General features: G+C 46.5%; 1 protein-coding gene across 2 annotated transcripts in view; it reads left to right on the top strand.

The window, feature by feature from the left end:
• LOC139374956 (forkhead box N3) overlaps positions 1-13048 on the top strand; it is a 111583-nt gene that overhangs the window by 14903 nt on the left and 83632 nt on the right. The window lies entirely within an intron of this gene.

Below are 13048 nucleotides of genomic sequence, written 5' to 3'. Positions count from 1 at the left end.
CTCCTTTCCTTTCCTCTCCCCTCCTCCACTTTCCTGACCTCTCCTTTCCTTTCCTTTCCTCTCCCCTTTCCTTTCCTCTCCTCTCCTCCACTTTCCTCTCCTGTCCTCCACTTTCCTGACCTCTCCTTTCCTCTCCTTTCCTCTCCTCTCCTCCCCTTTCCTGACATCTCCTTTCCTCTCCTCCCCTTTCCTGACCTCTCCTTTCCTCTCCTCTCCTCTCCTTTCCTCTCCTCTCCTCCCATTTCCTGACCTCTCCTTTCCTCTCCTCCACTTTCCTGACCTCTCCTTTCCTCTCCTCTCCTCCCCTTTCCTGACCTCTCCTTTCCTCTCCTCTCCTCCACTTTCTTGACATCTCCTCTCCTTTCCTCTCCTCTCCTTTCCTGACCTCTCCTTTCCTCTCCTCCACTTTCCTGACCTCTCCTCTCCTTTCCTCTCCTCCTGTAATACCTTTTTCATGTCACAGTGGAGTGTTCACTGCTCCTCTTGACCTGCTCTCAGCTCAATTAGCTCCATCTGGAGAGGAGGGCTGGAGGTTAGGAGGCATTCTTCAAACAGACATAAGCCCAGTCTCCATTTTCCTGACCTCTCCTCTCCCCTCATCCCCTCCCCTCTCCCCTCCACTTTCCTGACCTCTCCTTTCATCTCCCCTCCTCCACTTCCTGACCTTTCCTTTCCTCTCCTCTCCTCCACTTTCCTGACCTCTCCTTTCCTCTCCTCTCCTCCCCTTTCCTGACATCTCCTTTCCTCTCCTCTCCTCTCCTTTCCTCTCCTCTCCTCCCATTTCCTGACCTCTCCTTTCCTCTCCTCCACTTTCCTGACCTCTCCTTTCCTCTCCTCTCCTCCCCTTTCCTGACCTCTCCTTTCCTCTCCTCTCCTCCACTTTCTTGACATCTCCTCTCCTTTCCTCTCCTCTCCTTTCCTGACCTCTCCTTTCCTCTCCTCCACTTTCCTGACCTCTCCTCTCCTTTCCTCTCCTCCTGTAATACCTTTTTCATGTCACAGTGGAGTGTTCACTGCTCCTCTTGACCTGCTCTCAGCTCAATTAGCTCCATCTGGAGAGGAGGGCTGGAGGTTAGGAGGCATTCTTCAAACAGACATAAGCCCAGTCTCCATTTTCCTGACCTCTCCTCTCCCCTCATCCCCTCCCCTCTCCCCTCCACTTTCCTGACCTCTCCTTTCATCTCCCCTCCTCCACTTCCTGACCTTTCCTTTCCTCTCCTCTCCTCTCCTCCACTTTCCTGACCTCTCCTTTCCTCTCATCTCCTCCCCGTTCCTGACCTCTCCTTTCCTCTCCTCTCCTCCACTTTCCTGACCTCTCCTTTCCTCTCCTCTCCTCCCCTTTCCTCTCCTCCACTTTCCTGACCTCTCCTCTCCTTTCCTCTCCTCCCCTTTCCTGACCTCTCCTTTCCTTTCCTCTCCTCCACTTTCCTTACCTCTCCTCTCCTTTCCTCTCCCCCCCTTTCCTGACCTCTCCTCTCCTCCCCTTTCCTGACCTCTCCTTTCCTCTCCTCTCCTCCACTTCCCGACCTCTCCTCTCCTTTCCTCTGCTCTCCTCTCCTTTCCTGACCTCTCCTTTCCTCTCCTCTCCTCCACTTTCCTGACCTCTCCTCTCCTTTCCTCTCCTCCTGTAATACCTTTTTCATGTCACAGTGGAGTGTTCACTGCTCCTCTTGACCTGCTCTCAGCTCAATGAGCTCCATCTGGAGAGGAGGGCTGGAGGTTAGGAGGCATTCTTCAAACAGACATGAGCCCAGTCTTGAGCACCCTTGATGGGCTAATCAGATGTCGGAGAGGGCCCTAGGAGTGTTTCTAGACATAAAAGAACCTGCCCAGCTCAGTACAGTATAGTGCAGTGACCTTGGCCCTGTTCAAATAGCTTCCTTTCTTCCTTCCTTCCTTGCCTCTTTCCCTCCTCAGTGATTTTTTTCCAGAACTATTAGGACAGGGCCCAAAGCTATTTTGATCGGAAGGCAATACAGTAGGCTGGCCTTGTTCAGAGTATTGTGTCATTGAAGGACTAGACTGAATCCTAGTCTCATTGAGGGCTATTCTTCACTGTGGCTGAGTGGCCATTGTGCATAGCTACCGCCTTTCTTCCTTCCGTAGGTAATCGAGAGGCTATCCTGTCACGATGATTATACTATTCAGATGATCTGAGTGAGTCTGCAGAGACTGAGATGATGGGTGGGAGGGACTGAAGAGGAACTAAAGGGTCTAGAGTGGTGACATGGCTGCCTTGTCAATCCTCTCTACTAATAATAACACGGGATATGTACACAGCGCTTTTCAAGGACCCAAGGTCGCTGTTCAATTGCAGAAACGGCAAGACAAGAAATCAAAAAAATCAAAACAGAAAATCACCAGAATAAACAGGAGGAGTATGGAGTAGGGTTCAAGGATGAGTGAGCGAGCAGGTGTTGTGCGCGCGTGTGTGCGTGAAGATCTTTAGGTGGGACTGAAAGAAGGTGATGGACTCACGGATGACTGAAGGGAGGGAGTCCCAGAGCCTCGGCGCAACCCTGGAGAAGCTCTGGAGCTTGGACCTGGGCTGACAAGGTGGCCTGCTGTGGTAGAACAGAGGTAGTGTGTGGGTTGGTAGGGGACAAGACGGTCTGAGAGGTAGGGGTGGACAAGGTGGTGGAGAGTTTTTTTAATGCTAGAAGGAGGATTTTGTGGTCAATTTTGTGCACCCGTGTGTGTGTGTGTGTGTGTGCGTCTGCTCAGATTTTTCTCCTCATCTCTTTTATTCCCACTATCTCTCTTTCTCTCTCTCTCTCTCTCTACACCCCTGTCTATCCCTCTATGCCTCTCCTGTCTACCTCTGGGCCTGTACTGTCCACTGCTTCGTATTGCTCTGACTAGGCTGTCCTGTAGCTGGCGTGCTGAGGCTAATGTGATTTGAAATGTAATCATGTTTGCGAGGGAGCTGATTAGTGACTGAATGTTTTCGCAGGCTGCCGGTGACCCACACTGTCTGCCGGTCGTTGGCTGATGGATAAATTGTCATCTGACACAAAGATTAACCGCTGATAGGTGCTCTGTGATTTACAGTGGCTGTAACTGGATGCAGAGAGAGAGAGAGCTCTTCACTCATTACACACCGCTTCATATAGGGTTAATTCATAGAAATAGAATGGGATTGCACCGTCAGTGACACACTGTCCAAATCAAATCAAACTGTGTCACATGCGCCGAATACAACAAATGTTATAAAACACACAAAGCGTTGAAAAAAACCGAAGGAACGTCAGCAAATTAAGATTTGAGGGAAGGAATCTGTCATCCCTAAATGCTTTGTAATACGCTTTATTCCAGAACACCTTTCCAAGATGTCCGCTATAGAGTCTATGGTTTCCATTCTATACTGATGAATGAAAAAGCTCTATCTAGTATCTCTATGTGTGATGGGAGGCCTGTAAAGAATCCTGGCAGATCACCAGGCCAAGGTTACAGCTGAGGGGTAATGTAGAGTGAAGTCCCCTGAACATGGCTTAGTGCTGGCCCAGCAGTAATGTTGAACACACACACACACACACACACACTTGTACGCACACACACATACACACACTAACTAACGATCAGGTGGAGGGATCTGCAGTTTTCCGGAGCATGCGTATGACATTAACCTCTGTGGTGATTGGCTTTGTCAGCGAGAGGAGAGAAAGAGAGAGAGGAAGAGGGACAGGGAGAGAAAAGAGAAAGAGAGAGAGAGGGGAGAGAGTTTTATTTGTCTATGTACAGGATACGCATGGTATACATCGTCTAAGGAAGTGCTTACTTAGATGCTTGTTTATTTTAGAGAGAGAGGGTGCCTTGATAACTCAATACTGCTCTGATGCTGAAATTGTCTCGCCTGCTGACTCTAAAAACCTATTTTCTCCCCATCTTCTCTCTCCATCCCTCCCACCGTCCCACTCTCTCCTCAAGCTCTCCCTAACTCCCTGGACACCGACACAGAAATACAAACAAGATGCCTGTTCTGCAAGTTTATTTTTGTCCATTCTAAATTATTGTTGATGTTGCTGCTGAGTAATTCCAAGAGAGTGCTTCTCCTGGGGCCTGTGTCATTGCTTTTTGATTAGGTATTGAATGAATGCGCTTTCTAGTTTTCTACACAGAAGGAATATTATATGAAATGTGTTTGATGTGTGTGTGGGTGGGTATGTGTGTGTGTGTTTGCACTGTGTGTGTAGATACTGTAATTGCAGGTAGTTAGAGACCTGAGACAGCCAACAGCTGTCAGTCCTCACGGCTCTTCCTGTCTCGTCTCCAATCCTTGTTTATCCGGCACTAGACGACAGCAGATGTGTGTGTGTGTTTGTGTGTGTCTGGGCAGAGGTGTCGGCGTCGAGTACACACACCTGTCCTCTTCTCCTCTCATCCCTCCTCTCCTACTCTGATTCACCAATCAGAGGATACGATGCACTGTAATTAAAGCCACAATGTCTAATCAATGCTGGGCTAACTCCTGGACTGTCACATCATTACACCATACGCATCATCACCTGGCGCCCTCCTCAAAATCAGCATCATCAACATGTGCCTCTGCCAACCCTCACACTCCAATCAAGATGTGCCACTAATCCCTATTCAGATATTGTTCCCCTGTCCTCGAGTGAACAGCGGGTGGTGAGAGCTGTGTGTGTACACACACACACAATCTCTCTCTCTCTCGCTCTCTCTCTCGCTCTACAGTGGGTCCCAGTGGACCCTTTACTTCAAACACACCCAGAGCGTCAAAGACAAAGCAGCTCACTCAGTATCACTGACTGGCTGTGCTCAAATGAAACACACAACCATGAATAAACAGACTGAATGGAAGGATCTTTCTCATCCTCTGGAAGTTATAGGGCTGCTGGGTATTTAAGTAGCCTAGTGGTTAAGAACGTTGGGCCAGTATCCCCGAGCTGACGAAGTAAAAAATCTGCCAATGTGCCCTTGAGCAAGGCACTTAACCCTAATTCCTCCTGTTAGTCGATCTGGATAAGAGTGCCTGCTAATAGATTAAAATGTAAGTCCTTTGCTGTAAGTTTTGTGGTTGTGAATTGCCTATATCAGTGTCTTGCAGGTTGGCTATAAATTGTGTTTTGTACAACGTCCTGTTTTGAATCTATTGTGTTAGGAAGCAGTGTCTTAGGGTTACAGTCAGTGTCTTGGGGTTATAAATTGACTGTATGAGTAGACTACCGTAGATTAGGCTTTTGAATGGAGTGTTGTGTTAAAAGGACAATGTCTCCAGTATGTTCCTATTCATTAGTGTGTGTCTCTGGGATCTGTGTGTCCATGGATCCTCTCTAACCATGTTTACGTCCCCAGCCGACACTCTGCTACACAGCCTTATTCAATTTACCTTCCTCAGGGCACGCAGCAAGCCCTGTTTGTGTGTGAGTGAGTGTGTGAGTAAGTGTGTGAGTGTGTTGTGAGGGCGTGTGTGTGTGCTTATGTGCAACAACATGTTTGATCACAAATCGTTTTTTTTCTGTGTGTGTGTGTGTGTGTGTGTGTGGGGGGGGGGGGGGGCTGTTATGCAACAAGGTGTTTTTCCATCATGTTGCCATTGTAAGCACTGACTAAATTACTTGCTGTATTTCGAATGGTACTGTAATTCCATCCCGCAGAATACAGTAATGTACTGTTTATGAAGCTCCAAAAACCTTTTGACCACTAGTGGGTTCCTGGTATTGTTATTTCGAGGTATTTTGAGGTATTTTGAGGCTGTATTTGTCGCACCCGTTAGGTGTGAATGCTGTACCAATTTAACTGGGCCTGGTTTCCCAAAATGCATCTTAAGGCTAAGCTCATCGTTAGAACTTTTGTAGGCGCATCGTTAAATCTCTGAACTGTTTCCCAAAACTATCATTACTAAAGATGTTAGATACTTTTTTGCCCCTCCGCTTCACTTTAAACACAGAAGATCTCTGCTTAACACAGAATCAACATGTTTATCTCGCTCTCTGTGACCGATGATAACTTCAGAATTAAGTTGGCTACAAATACAAAGTTGCCAATGTCTTTGCAATTGTTATAAACCCGAGGATAAAAGTATGCTTCAAATGAAAACTGAGAAGACTGTAGATAAATAGTCCTAAGGTATAGGCTACATGCCTATATATTTCAATCATATTAAAATAATTTCATGTTTATTCAATTGACTTCTATTTAGCCAATTGTAGGCTACTGTCTGTCATTTTTGCCTCAACATATTCCATGATGTGTAACATGTGCACAATGATGTGGCAAATCTTGATTGAGAGCATTTTTATATGGTAATTATAGGTTAATGCTTATAAGCATTAGAATAAGCCTGCCTCAATATTTGCAGCCGTAGGTGATATCTCTCAGGAAGTTGATCCGTCATCAGTATTATGGAATAATTCTAATGTTAAGGTAATATTTGAATGGGGAAAGCTGATCTGAGAGCAACGCTGCGTTTCTTTTGATCCTATCAGTATCGACACCTGCTTCAATAGTGCACTTGGCGAACGTTCTTTCGGCTTGGTGTTTTAGGAAAAGCATGCTACATCTCCGGTTGTCGTAGGAACGATGCATCGTTAAAACACTCGTTCCATCGCTATTCCATCGCTATTGGGAAATTGGGCCCTGGTATGAGGTAGTAGTGCCCCATCAATTTAAAATGTATAGAGGACAGATTGGAGTGGCAACAAGTCTTAAACCTTTATTGGTTGAGCATTTTGCCATGTCCTTTTGGTCTGTTTGGCCTTGTTGTCACTGCCAGTTTGGAAGTCTTTGCTAAGGCATCGAGAAGTGCAAGTGATCTAAAACAACAAATACTCATTGATATGCTGTAATGTGTAAACACATTACCTTCCAACCAACCCGCTTGCACCAACCCCAATGTAATTACAGTTAAATACTGTGAAATAAAAACCACATCTCCCCTCAATGAATTGAATGAATCATCCATTCATTCATTACAATTACAGTATTTACGTTTTAAAAATAAATTCTACATTATTATACTGTGTTTCATTAGACAGTACTTGCTTTGATACTGTATTTAGATTACAGTAGTTGTACCGCAATATACAGTAACTTAATTACCACTAGCTGCCTGTAAGTTACTGTTAAACTCACGGCAACCCTTTTACAGTGTAGGACTGTCTATGAATTTGAAAGTGGTTGCCTTTCTCAAGCCCCATCCCTCAGCGTTTTATCAAAACAGTGGTGGGGTGTAGCTTTGTTATTGTTTGAACTGCTGATTGCCCCTTTAACTAAATCCTCTCATGCCTGGATAGTTCTCACTATTAGCGTAGCGAAAGCTGGGCACTGGCATTTACGCATGGATGACGAGTGTGTGGAAATGTGAGAGATTGTGCTTTGGTGAGAGAGAGAGCGAGAGAGAGAGAGTGTGTGTGTGTGTGTGTGTGTGTGTGTGTGTGTGTGTGTGTGCATATGTATGAGCAAGAAAGTGTGTGAGTCTGTATGAGCGTGTGTGTGTGTGGGTGAGCATGTGTGTGTCTGCATCAGCATGTGTTTCTGTGTGTGTGTGTGTGTGTCTATCCATGTGTGTATATCTGTACACACATGTGTGCATGTTGTTTGTGTGCACACACATGCGTGTCTGTATGAGGTTGTAACAGTAAAGACCGGCAGCCTTTCCCATCTCATCGTGGTCAGTGACCTTCTGTTAAATGTTACAGCTGCTCCAAGTGTGCCCAAGTCCTATCCATGTTTCCATCCCATAACAACTACATCACTGTCCCCGTACCGCTATCATTCATGTCCCTCTCCTCCCCATTGTGAGACAACACGTTCTGTCACAAATTACACCTATTACACCTACTGTAATATAACTATGGTGTATATATATGGTAAATATGGTAATGCAAACAGTACAATACTGTAAAATTGACTTTATTAAACTTTTTGTTATGCTACCGTAATCAGAATGAATGAATGAATGGATGGATGAATGAATGAATTTAATTGAGGAGAGGGGTTTATATTTCACAGTATCTTACTGTAATTACAATGGATTGGTGCAAGTAGGATGGCTGATAGGTAACGTGTTGACACATAACAGCATATTCATTCATATTTGGTGTTTTATATCACTTAACAAAGGATTCCAAACTGGCATCAACCAGGGCAAAACAGACCAAGAGGACATGGCAAGATGCTCAACTATTTTACAATTTCTGCCAATCCAATCTGTCCCCTATACAATTTAAATTGATGGGGCACTGTAAACACATAGGAGTTAAATTGGTACAGCATTTCCCTCTTAACGGGTGCAACAAATATAGCTTCTTACAAGGTAAGCCTCAAAATATGTTAATGCGCCAGAAACAACAATGGGCCTGGTCAAAAGTATTGTACAATAAAGTGAAAAGCGTATAACAAGTAAAGAACAAGTACATTTTCACCTTTGATCTTACGGAAGTTGGGAGGAAAGGGGGAGGGAGAGAGAGAGAAAGAGAGGAAGGGATTCAAAACAGCTAATATACTAGCAGCGTAAAGGAAATGTGAAGTCTCTACCATTCAAGACTACTAATACAACACACACACCACCACACACACATACACAGACACGCACAGGCAAAGGAGAGAAGGGAGAGAGAGAATGCGTAAAAAAGAGCGCGATGAGTGCATTTATCCAGACAACTGTGGTTAAATGATATAGTTAATGCATTGGCTGTGGCATACAGACAGCGATCTGACGATGTGTGTGTGTGTGTGTGTGTGTGTGTGTATGTGTGCGATGAAGACGAATGCCTGCGGTCCCGTGGGGTTCATGGGTGATGGAATTAACACGGCTTGTCACTCGCTGCCCAGCCGCCTCCCGTTGCCCTGGCAACAGACACCTTGGTGTTCCAGAGTAACCATGGTGACACAGTTGCAGAGAGAGGAAGAGAGAGAGGGAGAGGGAAAGAAAGAGAGAGGGACAGCTGAAGAGAGATTCAGAGACAGAGAAAGGAAGACAGAGAAAGAGGGGGGGAAGAGATACAGAGACACCAAGAGAGAGGAATAGGCTGCCTGTTGTCCAGAGAGAGAGAGAGAGAGAGAGAGAGAGAGAGAGAGAGAGAGAGAGAGAGAGAGAGAGAGAGAGAGAGAGAGAGAGAGAGAGAGAGAGAGAGAGAGAGAGAGAGAGAGAGAGAGAGAGAGAGAGAGAGAGAGAGAGAGAGAGAGAGAGAGAGAGAGAGAGAGAGAGAGAGAGAGAGAGAGAGAGAGAGAGAGTAGATTAAGGGTAGTGGGGATTTAAATACTGAATCACAAGCAGCAACACAACACAGATAATTTAATGATCCCTGTTTGGGAGGGGTGTGCTAGCTGGTTGATGCTAACCCTGTTGGTCAACTCCTGTAAACTTTTCAACAACATTACGCTGCAGGCGTGATTTTATTAGAGAGAGAGAGAGGGAGAGGAGGAAAAAGGAGAGCCAGAGAGAGTGGGAGAGAGAGAGTGAGAGAGAGAGGGAGAGAAAAGCGAGAGAACTAAGGAAAGGCAAAGAGAGCGAGACATGGAAAAAGAGTGAAAGCGAAAGATAAATTCCGTGTTGAAAGCAATATTGTTGATGAATGAGAAAGATGCATGAGCCTCCAGGCGAGATGTTTCTGAACAGTTAGAGACAGTAGTGGGAGGGTCCAACTGGGCAGTTTGTTTAACAAACACTTAACTCCCTCACTGGAGCTGGGATCCATGTTATGAGGCACATGCTATCTATCTATATGTGAGTGTGTGCTTGCCTGTCCACATGCAAGCACAGGCAGATCGCTCAAGAGAAATTGGACGTCTATCCATGTCCTGAGGACGTCGGGACCGTACGTACATATCCCAACCAGAAGCCACGGATTACAGGCAACATCCGTACTAAGCTCAAGGCTAGAGCTGCCGCTTTCAAGGAGCGGGACACTAATCCAGATGCTTATATGAAATCATTCTATGCACTCAGACGAACCACCAGACAGGCAAAGCGGCAATACAAGACCAAGAGTGAATCCTACACACCAGCTCTGATGCTCGTTGGATGTGGCAGGGCTTGCAAACTGTAACAGATTACAAAGAGAAAGCCAGATGCGAGCAGTCCAATGATATGAGCCTACCAGATAAGCTAAATAACCTTCTATGCTCGCTTCGAGGCTAGCAACACTGAACCATGCATGAGAACACCAGCTGTTCCGGACGACTGTGTGATCATGCTTTCCGTAGCCGATGTGAGTAAGGTACTTAACCAGGTTAATATTCACAAGGCCGCAGGGCCAGACTGATGAGACAGCCTACAGGGAGGAGGTCAGAGAACTGGCAGTGTGGTGCCAGGACAACAACCTCTCCTTCAATGTCAACAAGACAAAGTAGGTGATGGTGGACTACAGGAAATGGAGGGCCGAGCACATCCAGCTCGACAGGGCTGTAGTGGAGCAGGTCGAGAGCGTCAAATTCCTCGGTGTTCACATTACTAAGGAATTATCATGGTCCACACACACCAACACAGTCATGGAGATGGAACAGGAGGCTGAAGAAATTCGGCTTGGCCCCTAAGACCCTCACAAACTTTACAGATGCACCATTGAGAGCATCCTGTCAGGCTGTTTCACTGCCTGGTACGGCAAATGCACTGTCTACAACTGCAAGGCTCTCCAAAGGGTCTGCCCAATACATCACTGGGGGCACACTGCGTAACCTCCAGGACATCTACCGCACCCGGTGTCACAGGAAGGCCAAAACAATCCTCAAGCACCTCAGCAGTGTATGCCAACTGCTGGCATCCGAACGCAAGTCGCTACAGAGTGTAGTGTGTACAGCCCAGTACATCACTGGGGCCAAGCTCTCTGCCATCCATAACCTCTACACCAGGTGGTGTCAGAAGAAGGCCCTAAAGACTCCAGCCACCCAAGTCAAAGACTCCAGCAACCCAAGTCATAGGGTTCTCTCTGCTACCGCACGGCAAATGGTACCGTCTGGGACCAAAAGGTTCTCAACAGCTTCTACCCCCAAGCTATAATACTGTAATATAATAAAATAAAATGGCTACCCAGACTATTTGCAATGAGACTCCCCTTTGTTTTTACACTGTTGCTACAAGCTGTTTATTATCTATGCATAGTCACTTTACCCCTACCTACATGTACAAATTACCTTGACTATCCTGTACCCCTGCACATTGATTCTCGATGGTGCAGCCGTAGAACCTTTGAGGATCTGGGAACCCATGCCAAATCTTTTCAGTCTCCTGAGGGGGAAAAGGCGTTGTCGTGCCCTCTTCATGACTGTCTTGATGTGTTTGGGCATTGATAGTTTGTTGGTGATGTGGACACCAAGTAACTTGAAACTCTCAACCCATTCCACTACAGCCCCGTTGATGTGAATGGGTGCGTGTTCGGCACTCCTTTTCCACGATCATCTCCTTTGTCTTGCTCACGTTGAGGGAGAGGTTGTTGTCCTGGCACCACACGGCCAGGTCTCTGACCTCCTCCCTATAGGCTGTCTCATTGTTGTCGGTGATCTTGCCTAACACTTGTGTGTTGTCAGCAAACTTAATGATGGTGTTGGAGTCATGCTTGGCCACGCAGTCGTGGGTGAACAGGGAGTTCAGGAGGGGACTAGGCTCGCAGCCCAGAGGGGCCCTCGTGTTGAGGATCAGCATGGCAGATGTGTTGTTGCCTACCCTTACCACCTGGGGGGCGGCCCGTCAGGAAGTCCAGGATCCAGTTGTAGAGGGAGGTGTTTAGTCCCAGGGTCCTTAGTTTAGTGATGAGCTTTGTGGGCACAATGGTGTTGAACGCTGAGCTGTAGTCAATGAACAGCATTCTCACGTAGGTGTTTCTTTCATCCAGGTGGGAGAGGGCAGTGCGATTGAGATTGCGTCATCTGTGGATCTGTTGGGAAGGAATGCAAATTGGAGTGGGTCTAAGGTTTCCGGCATGATGGTGTTGATGTGAGCCATGACCAGCCTTTCAAAGCACTTCATGGCTACCGATGTGTGCTACGGGGCGGTAGTCATTTAGGCATGTTACCTTCACTTTCTTGAGAACAGGGACTATGGTGGTCTGCTTGAAACATGTAGGTATTACAGACTCAGTCATGGAGAGGTTGAAAATGTCAGTGAAGACACTTGCCAGTTGGTCCACGCATGCTCTGAGTACACGTCCTGGTAATCCGTCTGGCCCGAGGCCTTGTGATTGTTGACCCGTTTAAAGGTCTTGCTCACATCGGCTACGAAGAGCGTGATCACACAGTCATCCAGAACAGCTGGTGCTCTCATGCATGCTTCGGTGTTGCTTGCCTCGAAGCGAGCATAAAGAGTCATTTAGCCCATTTGGTAGGCTCGCGTCACTGGGCAGCTCGCTGCTGGGTTTCCCTTTGTAGTCTGTAATAGTTTGCAAACCCTGCTACATCCGACGAGCGTCAGAGCCGGTGTAGTAGGATTCAATCTTAGTCCTGTATTGACGATTTGCCTGTTTGATGGTTCGTCTGAGGGCATAACGTGATTTTTTATGAGTCCAGATTAGTGTCCCGCTCTTTGAAAGTGGCAGCTCTAGCCTTTAGCTCGGTGCGGATGTTTCCTGTAATCCATGGCTTCTGGTTTGGATATGTACGCATGGTCACTGTGGGGATGACATCATTGATGCACTTATTGACTGTAACATATTCCAGTCTGTGCCTGAAAACAGTCCAGTAGTGTAAAACTTTAACCTTGTAAAATTGGCATTTTGAGTAACTTTGATATTTGATGTTTGGAGAAAATTAACAATACTGAGCAGGAGGTGTCAACCCATGGTGTCAAAAACACTTTGGAATTTGGAGAAACGTGGAAAAACATCATATTCTGCAGTGAGACTGTGTTTGTGTTTGTGAATGTGTATGTTTGTGAAAGTGGGCAAGTGTGAGTAATGTACGTATGTGTATGTGTGTATGTGTTTAAAAGTGGTCATTGCTCTGAGCTATAGACTATCTCTCTGTCCTGCTCAGATAAGGAGAGTGGATAAAAGACAGCCGTGCATTCAGCAAATTACTACCTCTTCCACTTCAGCTGCACAGCCAATGACCTTCGGCCTCTAGCTCACCCCTCTCCCCTCCGCCCCTCTCC

This window comes from Oncorhynchus clarkii, chromosome 19, assembly GCF_045791955.1.
Source record: "Oncorhynchus clarkii lewisi isolate Uvic-CL-2024 chromosome 19, UVic_Ocla_1.0, whole genome shotgun sequence".
Taxonomy (NCBI): domain Eukaryota; kingdom Metazoa; phylum Chordata; class Actinopteri; order Salmoniformes; family Salmonidae; genus Oncorhynchus; species Oncorhynchus clarkii.
Note: the sequence above shows the minus strand (reverse complement) of the source record. Positions and strands in the feature narration are given on the sequence as shown.